This window comes from Trichosurus vulpecula, chromosome 2 (assembly GCF_011100635.1).
Source record: "Trichosurus vulpecula isolate mTriVul1 chromosome 2, mTriVul1.pri, whole genome shotgun sequence".
NCBI classification, from domain to species: Eukaryota; Metazoa; Chordata; class Mammalia; order Diprotodontia; family Phalangeridae; genus Trichosurus; species Trichosurus vulpecula.
In genome coordinates this window covers 447,257,541-447,277,632 of record NC_050574.1, presented here as the reverse complement: position 1 = coordinate 447,277,632, position 20,092 = coordinate 447,257,541, and positions in this window count along the sequence as shown.

Here is a 20,092-nt window from a genome sequence, read left to right as displayed (position 1 = left end):
TCAGTCCATATAAGTTTTCCAGGTTATAATGAAGTCCTTCTGTTCCTCATTTCTTATAGCATAATAGCATTCCATTACATTCATATACCACAATTTATTTATCCATTCTCCAACTGATGGGCATGCCCTTGATTTCCAAATTCTTTGCCACCACAAAAAGAGCTGCATGAATATTTTTGTACATACTGGTCCATTTCTTACTTGTGTGATCTCCTTGGGATACAGTCATAGAAGTGGTATTGCTGGGTCAAAGAATATGCACATTTTTATGGACATAATTCCAAATTGCTCTCCAGAATGGCTGGATCAGTTCCCAACTCCATCAATAATGTAACAAGGTTCCATTTTCACACATCATATGCAGCATTTATCATTTTCCTGCTTTGTCATGTTAGCCAATCACGCAGGAGAGATGTGGTACCTAAGAATTGTGTTGATTTGCATTTCTCTAATCAATAGCGATTTAGAGAATTTTTTCATATGCCTATAAAGATCTTTAATTTCTTCCTCTAAAACCTGTCTGTTCATATCCTTTGACAATTGTTCGATTGGGGAATGCCTTGTATTCCTATAAATTTGGCTCAGTTCCCTGTATATTTTAGATTTGAAGACGTTATCAGAGACCTTGGTTTTAAAGATTTTCTCTAAGTTTTCTGCTCCCCTCTTAATCTTTGTTGCATTGGCTTTGTTTATACAAAGACTTTTCAATTTAACATAATCAAAATTATCCATTTTGCATTTTGTAATCCTCTCTGTCTCTTTTAGGGTGATGAATTCTTCCCTCTCTCATAAATCTGACAGGTAAAATATACCTTGTTTTCCCAAATTGCTTATAATATCAGCCTTTATTCCTAAATCATGAACCCATTTTGACTTTATTTTGGTATACAGTGGTCTACGCCGAGTTTCTGCCACACCATTTTCCAATTTTCCCAGCAGATTTTGTGAAATAGTGAATTCTTAGCCCAGAAGCTGGATTCTTTGGGTTTATCAAAGAGTTGCTATAGGCATTGACTATTGTGTCTTGTGTACCTCACCTATTCCACTGATCCACCACTCTGTTTCTTAGCCAGTACCAAGTAGTTTTAATGATTGTTGCTTTACAGCACAGTTTAAAATCTGGTATGGCCAGGCCACCTTCCCTAGCATTTCTTTTCAATTATTCTCTTGATATTCTGGACCTGTTGTTATTCTACATAGATTTTGATATTGTTTTATCCAGCTCTGCAAAATAACTTTTGGTAGTTTGATTGGATGGAACTAAATATGTAAATTTATTTAGGTAAAATTTTCATTTTTATTATATTAGCTTGGCCTAACCATGAGCTACTGATGATTTTCCATTGATTTAGATCTGACTTTATTTGTGTGAAAAGTGTTTAGTCTGGGTTCAGGTCTGGGGTTTGTCTTAGCAGGTAGACTCCCAAATATTTTATAGCATCTATAGTAACTTTAAATGGAATTTCTCTTTCTATCTCCTGTTGTTTGGTTATGTTAGTAATGTATAGGAATGCCAAGGATTTATGTGGGTTTATTTCATATCCTGCAACTTTGCTAAAGTTATTTATTATTTCAAGTAATTTTTTACTTGATTCTCTAGGATTCTCTAAGTAAATCATCATACCATCTGCAAAAAGTGATAACTTAGGTTTTCTTTGCTTATTCTAATTCTTTCAACTTCTTTTTCTTCCCTCATTGCTAAAGTTAACATATATAATACTAAATTCAATAATACGGGTGATAGTGGATATCCTTTTTTTACCCCCAATCTTATTGGAAATTCATTTACTTTATCCCCATTACATGTAATGCTTGCTGATAGTTTTAGGTACATGCTACTTATAATTTTAAGGAAGACTCCAATTATTCCTATGCTTTCTAGTGTTGTTGATAGGAATAGGTGTTGTATTTTGTCAAAAGCTTTTTCTACATCTATTGAGATAATCATGTGGTTTCTGCTAGTTTTGTTTTTGATATGATCAATTGTGCTGATAGTTTTCCTAATATTGAATCAGCCTTGCATTCCTGGAATGAATCTTGTGCTCACTTTTGCTGTGCAGTTGATCCTTGGTTGTAGTCCAAGCTACTTTTCCTTCTGGAATATCATATTTCAATTCCTCCTGTCTTTTTTTTTTTTAAAAAGTGGATATTTTTTTTCCTTTATTTATTTTTAGTTTACCACACACGGTTCTACATAGTTTTGAGTTCCAGTTTTTCTCCCCTCCCTCCCCCCTCCCTCCCCAAGACGGCATGAAGTCTCATATAACTGTCATGTATAACTTCGCATTGAATTAATTTATACTCTAGTCAAGTCATGGAGAAGAATTTTGATCAATTGAATGAATCATGAGAAAGAAGAAACAGACCCCCCCCAAAAAAAAAAAACAAAACCCCAAAAACAAAAACAAAAGAGAAGCAGAAAAGGCGAGCATGTAGTGTGCCTCAGTCTGTATTCAAACTTCGCAGTTCTTTCTCTGAATGAAGATAGCATTCTCCATCGTGAGTCCCCTGGAGTTGTCCTTGCCCCTTTAGGTTGCTGAGAGAAGCGCAGTATGTCAGGATTGGTCCTCACGGAATCCACATATCTGTGGCTGTGCACAACGTTCTCCTGGCTCTGCTCCGCTCACTCAGCATTATGTCGTGTAGGTTTTTCCAGGTTGTTATGAAGTCTGCATCATCCCCATTTCTTATGGCACAATAGTATTCCATCACCTTCATATACCACAGCTTGTTCAGCCATTCCCCAATTGATGGGCATCCCTTTGCTTTCCAATTCTTGGCTACCACAAAGAGAGCTGCTATAAATATTTTTGTACATATGGGTCCTTTTCCCGCTTGTGTGATTTCTTTGGGATACAACCCTAGAAGTGGTATTACTGGGTCAAAGGGTATGAACATTTCTATAGCCCTTTGGGCATAGTTCCACACCGCCCTCCAAAATGGCTGGATCAGCTCACAACTCCACCAGCAATGCAACAATGTTCCAATTTCCCCACATCCTTTCCAGCATTTATCATTCTCCTGACTTGTTATTTTAGCCAATCTGACAGGAGAGATGTGGTATCTAAGAGTTGTTTTGATTTGCATTTCTCTAATCAGCAGCGATCCAGAGCATTTTTCCATATGCCTGTAGATAGCTTTAATTTCTTCCTCTGAAAACTGCCTGTTCATATCCTTTGACCATTTCTCAATTGGGGAATGGCTTGTATTCCTATATATTTGGCTTAGCTCCCTGTATATTTTAGAGATGAGGCCTTTATCAGAGATACTAGTTGCAAAGATTTTCTCCCAATTTTCTGCTTCCCTCCTAATTCTTGTTGCATTGGCTTTTTTTGTACAAAAACATTTCAATTTGACATAATCAAAATTATCCATTTTGCATTTTGTAATGCTCTCTATCTCTTGTTGGGTCATGAATTCTTTACTTTTCCACAAATCTGATAAGTAAACTATTCCTTGCTTTCCCAAATTACTTAGAGTATCAACTTTAACTCCTAAATCATGAACCCATTTTGACTTTATTTTGGTATATGGTGTAAGATATTGGTCTATGCCCAGTTTTTGCCCTACCATTTTCCAATTTTCCCAACAGTTTTTGTGAAATAGTGAATTATTAGCCCAGAAACTGGCTTCTTTGGGTTTATCAAAGAGTAGATTGCTAAACTTGTTGATTTCACCTACTTGTGTACCTATCCTATTCCACTGATCTACACCCCTGTTTCTTAACCAGTACCAGGCAGTTTTGATGACTGCTGCTGTGTAGTACAGTTTAATATCTGGTGTGGCTAAACCACCATCTCTAGCATGTCTTTTCATTAATATCCTAGATACTCTAGACCTCTTGTTTTTCCAAATGAATTTTGTTATTATTTTGTCCAGCTCAGTAAAAAAATTTTTTGGTCGTTCGATTGGTATGGCACTGAATAGATAGATTAATTTAGGTAGAATTGTCATTTTTATTATATTAGCTCGGCCTAACCATGAGCAACTGATATTTCTCCATTTATTTAGATCTGATTTTATTCGCGTGAAAAGTGTTTCATAGTTATGTTCATATAGGCCCTGGGTTTGTCTTGGCAAATAGACTCCCAAATATTTTATAGTGCCTTCAGTAACTTTGAATGGAATTTCTCTTTCTATCTCTTGCTGTTGGGCTTTGTCAGTAATGTATAGGAATGCTGAGGATTTGTGTGGGTTTATTTTATATCCTGCAACTTTGCTAAAGTTGTTTATTATTTCAAGTAGTTTTTTACTTGATTCTCTAGGATTCTCTAGATAAATCATCATATCATCTGCAAAAAGTGATAATTTAGTTTCTTCTTTTCCTATTCTAATTCCTTCAATTTCTTTTTCTTCTCTTATTGCTACAGCTAATGTTTCTAGAACCAAATTGAATAATAGGGGTGATAATGGACATCCTTGTTTCACCCCTGATCTTATTGGGAATGCATCTAGTTTATCCCCATTACAAATAATGCTTGTTGATGGTTTTAGGTAGATGCTATTTATAATTTTGAGGAAGGTTCCCCTTATTCCTATGCTTTCTAGTATTTTTAATAGGAATGGGTGTTGTACTTTGTCAAAGGCTTTTTCTGCGTCTATTGAGATGATCATATGGTTTCTGCTAGTTTTGTTGTTGATATGGTCAATTATGCTAATAGTTTTCCTAATATTGAACCAGCCTTGCATTCCTGGAATAAATCCTACCTGGTCATGGTGTATTATTCTCGTAATGAGTTGCTGCAATCTTTTTGCTAATATTTTATTTAAAATTTTTGCATCAATATTCATTAGGGAAATTGGTCTATAATTTTCTTTCTCTGTTTTAACTCTACCTGGTTTGGGTAGTAGTACCATATTTGTGTCATAAAAAGAATTTGGTAGGATTCCTTCTTCACCTATTTTCCCAAATAGTCTACAAAGTATTGGAATTAGTTGTTCTTTAAATGTTTGATAGAATTCACATGTAAAACCATCTGGCCCTGGGAATTTTTTCCTAGGGAGTTCATTGATGGCCTGCTCAATTTCTTTTTCTGATATGGGGTCATTAAGAAATTTCACTTCCTTCTCTGTTAGTCTGGGCAGTTTATGTTTTTGTAGATATTCATCCATATCTCTCAGGTTGTCAAATTTATGGGCATACAGTTGGGCAAAATAATTCCTAATTATTGTTTTGATTTCCTCTTCATTAGAGGTGACCTCACCCTTTTCATTTTTTATACTGGTAATTTGATTTTCTTCTTTCTTTTTTTTAATCAAATTGGCCAAAGGTTTGTCAATTTTATTGGTTTTTTCATAAAACCAGCTCTTTGTTTTATTTATTAATTCAATAGTTTTCTTGGTTTCAATTTTATTAATCTCTCCTTTGATTTTCAGTATTTCTAATTTGGTATTTAATTGGGGGTTTTCAATTTGCTCTTTTTCTAGCTTTTTCAGCTGTCTGCCCAGATCATTGATCTCCTCTTTCCCTATTTTATTCATGTAGGCATTTAGAGATATAAAACTTCCCCTAAGAACTGCTTTTGATGCATCCCATAAGTTTTGGTATGTTGTTTCATTATTGTCATTCTCTTGAATGAAATTATTAATTGTTTCTCTGATTTGTTCTTTGGCCCACTCATTCTTTAGAATTAAATTATTTAGTTTCCAATTAGTTTTTAGCTTATTTTTCCATGGTACTTTATTAAAAATGATTCTTATTGCATCATGATCTGAAAAGGATGCATTGACTACTTCTGCTTTTCTGCACTGGATTGTGAGGTTTTTATGCCCTAGTACATGGTCAATTTTTGAGTATGTGCCATGTACTTTTGAGAAGAAAGTATATTCCTTTTTATCCCCATTCAGTTTTCTCCAGAGGTCTATCATATGTGCCTTTTCTAAAATTCTGTTTACCTCCTTCACTTTTTTCTTATTTATTTTGAGGTTAGATTTATCAAGTTCAGAAAGGGGGAGGTTGAGGTCTCCCAATATTATAGTTTTGCTGTCTATTTCTTCCTGTAACTCCCTTAACCTCTCCTCTAAGAATTTGTATGCCTTACCACTTGGTGCATATATGTTAAGCAATGATATTGCTTCATTGTTTATGGTGCCTTTTAGCAGGATATAATGTCCTTCCTTACCTCTTTTAATTAGATCTATCTTTACTTTTGCTTTGTCTGAGATTAGGATTGCTACACCTGCTTTTTTTACTTTAGCTGAGGCACAATATATTTTACTCCAGCCTTTTACCTTAACCCTATGTGTATCCCCCTGTTTCAGATGCGTTTCTTGTAAACAGCATATTGTAGGATTATGGTTTTTAATCCATTCTGCTATCTGCTTCTGTTTTGTGAGAATGTTCATCCCCTGCACGTTCAGGGTTATGATTTTTATCTGTGTCTTTTTCTCCATCCTAATTCCCCCTGTTTATGCTTTTATTTCTCCCTTTCCCCTTCTCCTCCCCAACAAAGTTTTGCTTTTGACCACCGCTTTCCTCAGTTAACCCTCCCTCTTTATTCCCCTCCCTTATCTTACCGTTACCCACTTGCTACTTCTCCTCTTCCTTCTGCCCTCCCCCCTCCCTTTTCCCCCCTTTCCCTCCCACTTCCCGTAGGACAAGTTAGATTTCTAAACTTACCAGAGTATGTTATTCCCTTCTTGAACTAGATCAGATGACAGTAAAGCTCAAATACTGCCCTTCTCCCTCCCTTCTTTCCCTCTACTATAATATGTTTTTTTGCCACTTCCTTTGGTGTAATTTACCCTTTTCTACAACCTCCTTACCACTTCCCTCATAGCCCTCCCTTTATATCTCTTATTTATATTTTATATCTTTACATCAGTTAATTTATACAGGCATTCACAACCTATGTATATCCCTTTCATTTGTCACAATAGTTGTACCATTCACAAGAATGACTTATATATGTATATGTATATATATATATATATATATATATATATATATATATATATATATACATAAAAAACATACATAAGATGATATAATCCCACTTAAAGATGTAAACAACCTAAGCTTATTGGTTAATGAATTTTGTGGGGTTTTTCCCCCTGGTTACCTTTTTATGTCTCTCTTGATGTTTGTATTTGGAGATCAAATTTTCCATTGAGTTCTGGCCTTTTCATCAGGAAGGTCTGGAATTCCCTTATTTCATTGAATGTCCATCGCCTTGCCTGGAAAATTATGCTTAATTTTGCTGGGTAGTTGATCCTTGGTTGTAGTCCCAGCTCCTTTGCCCTTCGGAATATCATATTCCAATTTCTCCTGTCTTTTAATGTAGAAACTGCAAGGTTCTGCATGATCTTGACTGTATTTCTGCAATATTTGAATTGTTTCTGTCTGGATGCTTGCAGTATTTTCTCCTTGACCTGATAATTCTGGAATTTGGTTACAATGCTCTTTGTAGTTTTCAATTTAGGATCTCTTTCAGGGGGTGATCATTGGATTTTTTCAAAAACTATTTTGCTATCTGGTTCTAGGACCTCCGGGTGGTTTTACTTGATGATCTCTTGGAAGATACTGTCCAGGCTCTTTTTTTCATCATGGCTTTCTAGTAGATCAATAATTCTTAGATTATCTCTCCTGGATCTATTTTCCAGGTCAGTTGTTTTTCCAATCAGATATTTCACATTTTCTTCTATTTTTTCATTCTTTAGATTTTGTTTGCCTGATTCTTGATGCCTCGTAGAGCCATTAGCTTCTATTTGCCCCATTCTAATGTTTAATGAATTGTTTTATTCATTTAGCTTCTGTAACTCCTTTTTCCATTTGTTTAATTATGCTTTTCAAGGAGTCATTTCTCCCATTAGATTCTGAACCTTCTTAACCATTTTGCCAATTTTACTTTTTAAAGATTTGTTGTCATCAGTGATTTTTTTTCCATTTTTTTTTTATTTGGCCTCTCTATTTTTAAAAAAAAATACTCCTTGAGTTCTTCCATGAATGTTTTTTTTTTTTTTGACGGGGCTTGAGACCAGTTCACAGTCCCTTTTGAGGTTTCAGATGTGGGGATAGTGTCAATGCTATCCTTTCCTGAATTGGTATTTTGATCTTCACTGTCTCCATAATAAGAATCAATATCCTTGGTTTTCTGGATTGTTTCTTCATGGTTGTTGTCTTTTTTCCTGGCTTTTAAAGTGAATCTCTGTGTCTGGGGCCCAGGGGCACTGTCCCAAGCTTCTTGTGCTGGGAACTGGGTGCCTAGTTACTGGCTTTGTATGCTGTGATCTCTGTTTTTGTCAGCTATAATATGCTGCCACTCACCTGGTGCTGAGCTGGAGCTGACTGATGTGCCAAGGTCAAAACCAGGTGATATCTCTCTGATTTCCTGTGGGTTACACTGAAGCTCCTGGTGTGAGGTGTGTGAGAGCAGTGGGCTGGCTGCTGGAAGTTTCTTCTTCATGGATGACCGCAGCAGTTGTCTGCGCTGGTGTCTGCCACTTCACCTGACTTTATGAAGGCACGTCTGTGGTTCTGGTGTTGGTGCTTGCCGGCTCGACCCTCCTGGAATGAGGAAATCCCCCTGGTCAGCCAAGTTGGTTCCTGTTGGGACACTTATCTTCCTGAGTGCTTGAGGTCACTTACATACCAGAACACAGGCCCAGAAAGGAATAAGCACTTCTACTTTGATCATACCACCTTGGAAGAACTGAAAATTTACAGGACCCTAGAAGCGTCTCTGGAAACAACTGCACAAAACCCCTGAAGTTTGGAACAAGACACCCTACACATTGGAAGCAGAGTCCTACCTTAACAAAGAGTTAGAAAGTCAGGTATTTACTTGGGAAAATGAGAAAAAAGCATAAAAAGCCTCAAACTATAGAATCTTACTTTGGTGATAATGAAGATCAAAACATACAACCAAAAGAAAAAAAACAAAGTCAAAGCTCCTACATCCAAAGCATCCAAGAAAAATAAGAATTGTTTGCAGGCCAGAGGAAAGATCACAAAGGATTTTGAAAATCAAATAAGAAAAGTAGAAGAAAAATATGGAAGTTAAATGAGAGTGATGGAAGAAAATCATGAAAAAGAAGTCAACAGTTTGCTAAAGGAGACCCCAAAAATACAGAAGAAAATAACACCTTAAAATACACTAACCCAAATGGCAAAAGATGTCCAAAAATCCAATGAGGAGAAGAATGGCTTAAAAACCAGAATTGCCCAAATGGAAAAGGAGCTCCAAAATTTCACTGAAGGAAATAATAACTTAAAAATTAGAATGGAGCAAATATAAACCAATGCCTTTATGAAAAATCAAGAAATTTAAAACAGAACCAACGGAATGAAAAAATAGAAGGCACTGAAAAAAAAAAAACAATAACCTGGAATATACACCCAGGAGAGATAATTTAAAAATTATTGGACTACCTGAATGCCATGATCAAAAAAAGAGCAGGGAAGTTGGAGGTAATATGGATAGATAGATTGATAGTTAGATAGATATAGAAAGAGAGCACAGAGTGAGTTGAATATGAAGGGATGATATCTAGAAATAAAATTAATGGGTGATAGGAGAATATATTGGGAGAAGGAGAAAGGGATAGATAGAATGGGGTAAATTATCTCACATAAAATAGGCAAGTAAAACTTTTTAAAATGGAAGGGAAGAGGGTGGAGGTGAGAGGGGATGAATGAACCTTACTCTCAAAAGATTTGGCTTAAGGAAGGAAAACCATACAAATTCAATTTGTTATCTTACCCTACAGGAATGTTGATGGGAAGGGAATAAGAAGGGGTGGTTAATAGAAAGGAGAGTAGATTTGGGGAGGTGATAGTCAGAAGCAAACACTTTTGAAAAGGGACAGGGTCAAGGTAGAGAATAGAATAAATAGGGGGTGCAATAATATGGATGGAAATATAGTTAGTATTTCACAATATGACTGTTATGGAAGTGTTTTGCGTAGCTACACATGTATTACCTATATTGAATTGCTTGCCTTCTTAAGGAGGGTGGTTGGGGAGGGAAGAAGGGAGAGAATTTGGAACTCAAAGTTTTCAAAACAAGCATGAAAAATTATTTTTAAATGCGACTGGGAATAAGATATACAGGCAATGGGGTAGAGAGATCTATCTTGCCCTACAAGAAAGTAGGTGGGAATGGGATAAGGGGAGAATGATAGAAGGGAGGGCAGACTGGGGAATGGGGTAATCAGAATGCATGATATCTTGGTGTGGGAGAGGGGAAAGATGGGGAGAAAATTTGGATCCCCAAAACTTTTGGAAATGAATATTGACAACTAAAAATAAATAAATTAATAGAGCAACATTCTATATATAATAAGATGAAATTCAGTAGGAAAAAATGGAAAATTTGACACGGGTTCAAGAATCCATTTTACAAGTTCAAAGGAAGAGAGACATGTTGAAATGCCAGTTGATCTAAATAAAATCTGCAGATTTTCAACAATAAAAAAGGAAGATATTCAAGGAAAGTAAATACAAATAAATACAAAGCAGTTGATTAAATTTAAAGTAGTTTGAGAAAGATGGAATAGGAATTGAAAAGATCACAAAAGAGGATCCTGTGGGACATGGTGTTTGAGCAATGCCTTAAAAGAAGACAGATATTACATTGGGGGAGGTGAAGAGAAAGTGAATTTCAGCCATGGGGATAACAGTATACCAGCATGCAGATAGAATATCAAATGTTCTTTGTGAGGAACAGAGAACAGAAATTTGGCTGCATCACAGAATGAAGGAGGCAGACTAATACCCAATGATAGTAGAAAGGTAAATTGAGGAATGCTTGTGAAGAGTTTTTAAAACTAAAGAGATCATTTTATAATTGATTCTGGAAACAATAAGAAGCAATTGGAATTTATAGAGTAAGTGATATGCACTTGTTTGCACTTTAAGTAAATTACTTTGGCAGCAGGGTGAAAGATGGATTGAATAGAAGACAGACTTCAAGGAGGAAACCAATTAAAAGGCTGTTACAGTTATCTAGGAAGTAGATGATAAAGGCCTGAACTCAGGCATGAGTTGATGTTGTGGAGGTAGAAATAACTAGTTTTGACCACTGATTGTATTCAGTTAGTCTTTATTAAGGACCTACTATGGGCCAGACACTATTTTGGTTCTAGAGATAAAAAGTCAAAAATGAAAAAGCACCTTTCTTCAAGGAGCTTACATTCTATATGGATGGCAGCCTCACTTTTTTTCTCTCCAGTGATCTATACCCTTGGGGGAGAGGGGAACTATGTAAAATAAACTATAGAATAAAAACAAATGATATGGTAGGTTAGGATGAAATGGGATAATGTTGTAAAATAAAATATATGACATGATATATCATAGCATAATGTTGTTGTAATATGACATGACATGGAATTACATAAGATAACCTAACATTTTATATTGATAATATATGATATAATGTGATGTCATGACATGTGTGATAAGATAGATTATGTGATATGTGATATGGTATGCGTAGAGGCAGGAATACTCATCTTTCTGAATTCAAATCTGATCTCAAATACTTACTAGCCATATGATCCCTGGCAAGTTTCTTAACTCTGTGTGCCTCAATTTCCTCATCAATAAAATAGGCTTGAAAAGGAAATGGCAAAATGCTCCAGTATCTTTGTCAGGAAAACTTCAGTTGGGGTCATGAAGAGTCAGACATGACTGCGACAATTGCACCCCCATTTATTCTATTCTCTACTTTGACCCTGTCCCTTTTCAAAAGTGTTTGCTTCTGACAACCCCCTCCCCCAATCTACTCTCCTTTCTATTAACCACCCCCTCTTATCTCCTTCCCACCTACATGATATGATATGATATGATATGATATGATATGACATGATATACTAACAGCTAGATGGTGTCAGGTTAGAGAATAAACTAGAGGAATCACAAACTCAACTCTTAATATTAATTTTAACTCTTAGGGCACTGTTTGTATCCACATCACTCTGGTGTCTAAATAAATATTTTCTTCTGCCTTTTATACAGAGAGTCTCTTACACTTTGTGATTCCAAATTATATGGGCATATTCATGGTCACCACTGATATCATGAATCTTGCCTTACTGATACAGTCACCTTGGTAAATAGTGAAAAATGCATGTATACCAATGGAAACATATCTTAACAAAATCCAGTGAAATACCTAAGGTCAAGAAATATACCCTGACCTTCTAAGATAAGTAAAGAAGACTGCAAACCTTTTGAAGTCAAAGACAATGTACTGTGTTGAAGCTTTGGCTGCTGCAATGTCCATCAACCATATAACAATAAAGCAATATTTTTATCTAAAAAGTCCCTCCCGCCTTAATTATTCTGACCACATTTACAGAGTGAAAATAAAACCACTTAAAATGGGAGGAGTGAAAAAATACTAGGTGATAAAGATTAAAAGTCATACCATGGGCTGGGAATGGAAGTAACAGAATCATTTTGAACTTTTTAACACAAAGAACCATTTTAAAGTCATTTGATTAAAAAGATGTTATGAGAATTTTTCATTATCATTTTGTTCAGGGCCAATTCTTTTAGAGATTTGGCTGACTGAAGACTATTTACCATTACTATTAACCTCACCTGGCTAGAACCTGTGTCATGGAATGATATTAGGAAAGGAAGATTTTTTGACATTCTTGATATAAAAAACCAAAAAAAAGAAGAACAGAATATAGCATTTACAAAAATTTTAAACCCTCCCAAGGGGATTTAGCTAACTCTGACACTAACCTTTTGGTTATCTTTGTCACATGGAAATGTTTCCTTTCAATCAGCCCATTGTGAACCTTCTAAATGTAGTTTTTAATCCATAAGTTGACTTAGTTTACCTATTGTTGTTCAGCTGTTTTCCTTCATGTCTGACTTTTTGTGACCACATTTGGGATTTTTTTTGCACATATATTGGAATCATTTGCCATATCCTCTCCAACTCATTTTACAGATGTGGAAAATGAGGCAAACATGGTTAAATGTGCCCAAGGTCACATACCTACTCAAGTGTCTAAGGTCAGAGTTGAACTCAGGAAGATGAGTCTTCCTCATACTAGGTCTAGCAATTTGTCCACTGTGCCACCTAGTTGTCCTATAGTTTACCTGTATGGTCAATATGTTTAAAGTAGGTCTTTTTCCTTAGGGGATATATGAGATTATGATTCTGCTTATCTATGTTTATTTACCTTTTATGGTCTAAAAGGAGGTATGAGTTTGTTGTATGTCCAAAATTTATTTCTCTATCTCTCAGATCTAACTTTTTTTCTCTATGAAAAGCTTGCTCTGAACTCTTTGGTATGATTTTTTATTTATGAAAAGTTTGCTCTGAACTTGAGGATATTTTTTCAGAATTCAGAGTCTCTGCTTAAGCATAATAAATCCTTGCTTTTAATTTCTAAAATTTCTGCATTATAGCATTAATTAGCAGTGGTTACCTATCACACGAACTCAGTTTTGTGGTAACAAAGATGACCTCTAAACTTTTGGTTCAGAAGTACAAGTACTTTTTTTTTTCTTTCTGACAGACAACTTGCATATCAGGACCTTTGAATGGAGAGATGAAAGATCATAGATAATTGTACATTTTGTTGATTTAACCAAATATGGCTTATTTTGTTGAATGAGCACAAATAGTCCACATTTTCTTTTTACTTCATTTCCTTCTTATTTTGACAGGTTAGAAAAAGAAAACGAAATAAAGAAAGACAAAAATCCCTCACCTCACTTCCTTAGTATGTAAACAAATAAACAATCTTTTTGCACAAAACCCTTGGGCCAAACAGTTACTTATTTTAAACCTAGAGTTCCTTTGTCTCTGGACCAGGGATAGAAATCTTACCCAACTTATCTTACTTATTGTCATTCAAACAAAATTGTGAATGCACAAAAGATAGCCAGTCAGATCAAGCTACTTTCATTTTCATAAAAGACTGTGCAGGTAAGTAATGAATAGTGCAAAATGAATTAATTTCTAGAGCAACACAATTAATATTCACATTACAACCATTCTTTGTGAAGCAAAAACAATTAATGTGCTTGACATTTACCTCTTCATTTGAATTTAATGACAGTGTAGTTGTTTTAAACCTTTCTTGGGGACATGTGTTAGGCACAAATGGTTCCCTATGTCCAGAGATTAAATTTAGCACACAATACAATGTCTGGGGAAAATTCATTCAATAGTAATTAGAGTACTGGGTAACTAAATCTGTATCTTCTTGCCAATTTGTAAACCAAAAACAAATGATCCCCATTTACCACAAAAGTTTTCAAGAAGGGGAAAAATATAAACATTACCTTGGCTTTGACATTCTCAATAGAGAAGGGGAGAAAAATACAAAATATGGATATGGGGAAAATTTTATATCTGTTTTAAGAATATGGAAGCTAATTTCTTTTGGTTTCTAAATTTATAATCATCCATAGTGATGTATATAAAGCTATGGGGAAATGAAATGAGTTCAGATATATAAGTTGCAAAATATTCACTTTCATCTAAATTGAAGAAAATTACCAGTCTTTTGAAAGCTAATGGAGCCCAGAAACATAGCTCTATTACTCACACTGCATTTTGAACCCTTCAGATTTCAATAAAGGAGGTTAACAGAACATGGAAAAAAGAATAAGAAAGTGAGTTTGGGAAAAAAATAAAAGTATCAAGAACGGGGCAGAGCCAAGATGGCGGCTGGTAAGCAGAGATTAGAATGACCTCTGTACCCGAGTCCCTCCAAAAACCTATAAAAAATGGCTCTGAACCAATTCTAGAACGGCAGAACCCACAGAACAGCAGAGGGAAGCAGGGCTCCAGCCCAGGACAGCCTGGATGGTCTCTGGGTGAGGTCTATTCCACACAGAGCTGGGAGCTGGGAATGGAGTGGAGCAGAGCCCAGCCTGAGCGGCGTGGACCATACAGACCAGCAATCGGGCAGAGCATGCCCTAGCGCCCTGAATATGTGAGCTGGGGCAGTTACCAGACCCCTTGACCCACAAACACTAAAGACTGTGGAGAAGGTTAGTGAGAAAAGCTGCGGGAGTGGAAGGAGTTTGCGGTTCGGCTTCCAGCCCGGGGGCAGCGGAGGTGGGGCAGCAACAGCTGTTGTTACTTCCAGCTCCAGGAGTGCAACAGCCTGCTGAAGATCTAAGCCCATTCTGGACTGGGGGTTTTTGGGGAAGGAGTAGTGCGGGTCTGACAGAGCTGGCACCTCCCCCGCAAACGTGGAACATAGAACTCGTTAGTCTACAAGCAGTCATACCCCACTGAAAAACTCAAGGGTCAAGTTAGTGGGTTGGGAATATGGCCAGGCAGCGAAAATGCGCCCAGATTCAGTCTCAGACTTTGGATTCTTTCTTTGGTGACAAAAGAAGACCAAAACATACAGCCTAAAGAAGACAACAAAGTCATAGAGCCTACAACAAAAGCCTCCAAGAAAAACATGAACTGGCCCCAGGCCATAGAAGAACTTAAAAAGGATTTGGAAAAGCAAGTTAGAGAAGTAGAGGAAAAATTGGGAAGAGAAATGAGAAGGATGCGAGAAAACCATGAAAAACAAGTCAATGACTTGCTAAAGGAGACCCAAAAAAATACTGAAAAATACACTGAAGAAAACAACACCTTAAAAAACAGACTAACTCAAATGGCAAAAGAGCTCCAAAAAGACAATGAGGAGAAGAATGCCTTGAAAGGCAGAATTAGCCAAATGGAAAAGGAGGTCCGAAAGACCACTGAAGAAAATACTACTTTAAAAATTAGATTGGAGCAAGTGGAAGCTAGTGACTTTATGAGAAATCAGGATATTATAAAACAGAACCAAAGGAATGAAAAAATGGAAGACAATGTGAAATATCTCCTTGGAAAAACCACTGACCTGGAAAATAGATCCAGGAGAGATAACTTAAAAATTATTGGACTACCTGAAAGCCATGATCAAAAAAAGAGCCTAGATACCATCTTTCAAGAAATTATCAAGGAGAACTTCCCTGATATTCTAGAGCCACAGGGTAAAATAGAAATTGAAAGAATCCATCAATCGCCTCCTCAAATAGATCCAAAAAAGAAATCTCCTAGGAATATTGTCGCCAAATTCCAGAGCTCCCAGATCAAGGAGAAAATACTGCAAGCAGCCAGAAAGAAACAATTTGAGTATTGTGGACACCCAATCAGAATAACCCAAGATCTGGCAGCTTCTACACTAAGAGATCGAAGGGCTTGTAATGCAATATTCCGGAGGTCAATGGAGCTAGGATTAAAACCTAGAATCACCTACCCAGCAAAACTGAGTATCATGTTCCAAGGCAAAATATGGAGTTTCAATAAAATGGAGGACTTTCAAGCTTTCTTAGTGAAAAGACCAGAACTGAATAGAAAATTTGACTTTCAAACATAAGAATCAAGAGAAGCATGAAAAGGTAATCAAGAAACGGAAATTGCAAGGGACTTACTAAAGTTGAACTGTTTTGTTTACATTCCTACATGGAAAGATGATGTGTATGATTCATGAGACCTCAGTATTAGAGTAGTTGAAGGGAATATGCATATATATATATGTTTATGTATATATATAAGTGAATGTGTATGTATGTATATATCTATGTGTATATGTATGTATGTGTATGTATGTGTGTATATATATGTGTGTTTTTATATATATATATATGTGTGTGTGTGTGTGTGTGTGTGTTTTTATGTGTATATATATATATATATATGTAAAAGAGAGAAAGCAGACACAGGGTGAGTTGAAGATGAAGGGAAGATATCTAAAAGAAATAAAATGAAATTAAGGGATGAGAGAGCAACATACTGAGAGAGGGAGATAGGGAGAGATAGAATGGGGTGGATTATCTCGCATAAAGGTGGCAAGAGGAAGCAGTTCTGTGGGAGGAGGGGAGAGGGCAGGTGAGGGGGGAATGAGTGAACCTTGCTCTCATCAGATTTGGCCTGAGGAGGGAATACCATACATACTCAATTGGGTATCTTACCCCACAGGAAAGAAGAGGGAGGAAGATAAAAAATAAAATAAAAGGGGGGGGATGATGGAGGGGAGGGCAGATGGGGGCAGAGGTAATCAAAAACAAACACTTTGGAAAGGGGACAGGGTCAAGGGAGAAAATTCAATAAAGCGGGATGGGTTGGGAAGGAGCAAAATGTAGTTAGCCTTTCACAACATGAATATTGTGGAAGGGTTATACATAATGATACATGTGTGGCCTAGGTTGAATTGCTCGACTTCTTAGGGAGGGTGGGTGGGAAGGGAAGAGGGGAGAGAATTTGGAACTCAAAGTTTTAAAATCAGATGTTCAAAAACAACAAAAGTTTTTGCATGCAACTAAAAATTAAGATACACAGGCAATGGGGCGTAGAAATTTATCTTGCCCTACAAGAAAGGAATGGAAAAGGGGATGAGAGGGGAGGGGAGTGATAGAGGGGAGGGCTAACTGGGGAACAGGGCAACCAGAATATAAGCCATCTTGGAGTGGGGGGGAGGGTAGAAATGGGGAGAAAATTTGTAATTCAAACTGTTGTGAAAATCAATGCTGAAAACCAAATATGTTAAATAAATAAATTAAAAAAATATATAATTGGGAAATGCTTAACAAAATAAATGCAAATACAATCCAAAAAAATAGTATCAAGAATGAACTTTAAGGCAAATCTACTCCAAATTTAAACTACTTAATTTTTTATGGATGTTTAATGAAATTAGCAGTCAATACATGTTAAATATGCAAGATGGAAAATTGAAATTTTATGCTCAGAAAGCATAGCTCTCCTCTTATTTGTTTTTTGTTTTCATTTTACTTAATAGCCTTCAAAGACTCCTCATTATTTATCAATAAAATCCAATCCTTAGAATGACATTCAATATGCCCGTACCCTACTTCTCATCATGCTGGTGGACAAAATGGCTTGTTGACAGTTTGAACTTTTATTCCTCTGAGCCTTTGGTCATAGTGTTCCCTTCACCTGTAACTGTCTCTATTTTCCTCTCCTTTTTCTCCTCCAATCTCTCCACAAGGCAGAGAACAGAAATCCACCAAAAATGGGTAGTACAGTACTTTGGGATTTGAGGTAATGGACAGCAGGGGGAAGTCTTTGCCACTATAAAGATGTGGCTGGTGAACCCTGCCTTTCCCTTCCCCTTCCTCAAATTTCTACCCTCTGATTTCATTTCTGTCAAGGACCAACTTAAATATTATATCTTCCATGAAGCTTTTCCTGATCTCTAATTGTTATACATAATCCCTTTCTCCTGGGAACTCATAGCTCTTGCTTTGTAACACTTATGTTGCAAGGCTTTTAATCAAAATCCCTGCAAGCTATAACTGATTTGACAACAGAGTCACCATATAAAACAAATCTCAATATTGAAAAAAAAATCCTGAATAAGAATGTATTTAAAGACCTGAAATCAAGTTCATAGAATCAGAACACCAACATTGATTTGAGCATGCATGACTAAGCAATGAATGCATTTTTAAAAAGTATTAAATAATCTAGCAATTTTAGAGGACTGCAAATACAACATGAGTTGATATGTGACATGGAAACCAAAAAAGTCAATATAATCTAAGGATGCATAAAAATGTTCAAAATGAAGGAGGTTATTAAGACTTCTCCTACTTGACTTTGAGCAGACAACATTTGGAATAAATAAAACTGCAAAATTGGACTGCAGAAAAAGGGATTACCAATATGATGAGAGGAATTGAAACTGTGTCATATAATGGGAGATTGGAAGAGATGCTGAGGTTTAGCTTGGAGAAGAGAAGATAGGAAAGGGTAAGAGCGGGTGATAATATGATAGCTGAAGAAAGCAATTTGAAAGCCTAACACGTAGAAGATGGATTAGTTTGGTCTTCTGGCTACCATAGAGCATTTCTAAGAGCAATGGGTAGAAGTAGTTGGAGAGTTAGAGGCTAAGGGTTCTCTGACACTACCCATGCGATCTTCTGTATTTTCGACTCTCTGGGCTTCACTCTCCTCAGATGTAAAATGAGAGTCTTAGGCTACATGTCTTCTGAGGTTACTAATAGCTATAGATCTATGAGTTTCTGAGCATTGTGTGAATAAATGAATGAATGAATGAATGAATGAATGGGAGTATTAAGCATACTATGTACCATGTTTAGTGCTAAGTGCTAGAGATACAAACAGAAAAATTTGTCCCTCTTCCCAAGGAGTTAATATTCTGAAGTTGGAAGGTTTTTCATGTTTAAGGTGGAAAAGATCTTTGGCCTTCAATGTATAGTAGCAAGGTACATGGTAATGTATCTCCTTTGAAGCCATTTTCATTAATAAAAAACATATCCATTCCTGATGTTGAACTGTTTGATGGTGCCAAGGATGTGGGAAACAAGACTGTTCTTTGTTCTACCTCCCTACCTCGCACTGGTCCTTCTAAAGTTGTGGCTGCTGTAGTGGCAAAGGTTGTGGTACATACAGAGATAGCTATGATGTCATGTCTATACAGGGGTTATTTCTCTGAATAAGGCTTTTGGGATTACCTCCCACTGGGAGATAGGAAACTGGGGGTCAGTTTGTGTGTGCACGTTTGTGTGTTTATGTACTTTTGTGTGGGGGTGTGACTGGGAGGAGGATGGCAGGTACCTTCCCCATAGGGCTTACTCTTCTGGATGATTACCATGCAAATGAGACAGGAAACAGGTCTAGAGGTGTTATACTTCCCTGGGCTTTTGGGCATGGATCTTAGTCTTGCTCCTGGGGTCTGAGGGGATATAGTGGCAGAGGTGGTGTCAGGGTTTGACCAGACTATCACATGCCACCTAACATTACTGCCCTCAGGGGACCTTCCTACTTAGGTAGCCTGACTTGCCTCCTCCAGGGTTGTCATGGTCACTATTGGGCATGGGTGGTAGCAGGAATTGGGTAGGGGTAGACTTGCTACACATGGGCTGCTGATTTGATTGATGGCTGTGGTAGCTTGACTTAAAAGAATATCAGTAAGGGTAGAAATGGGGAAAAATATTCCAAGAACTAATAGAGGGCCAGTCATGAGTTATCACTACTAAAAATTGAGGGCAAGTGTAGATCAAAGTGGTGATAGTGCTTTGGCACACTTGGCACATTCTACCTCCTGCCTTTTGATGATTATAGCTACTCAAAAGTAGAATGAG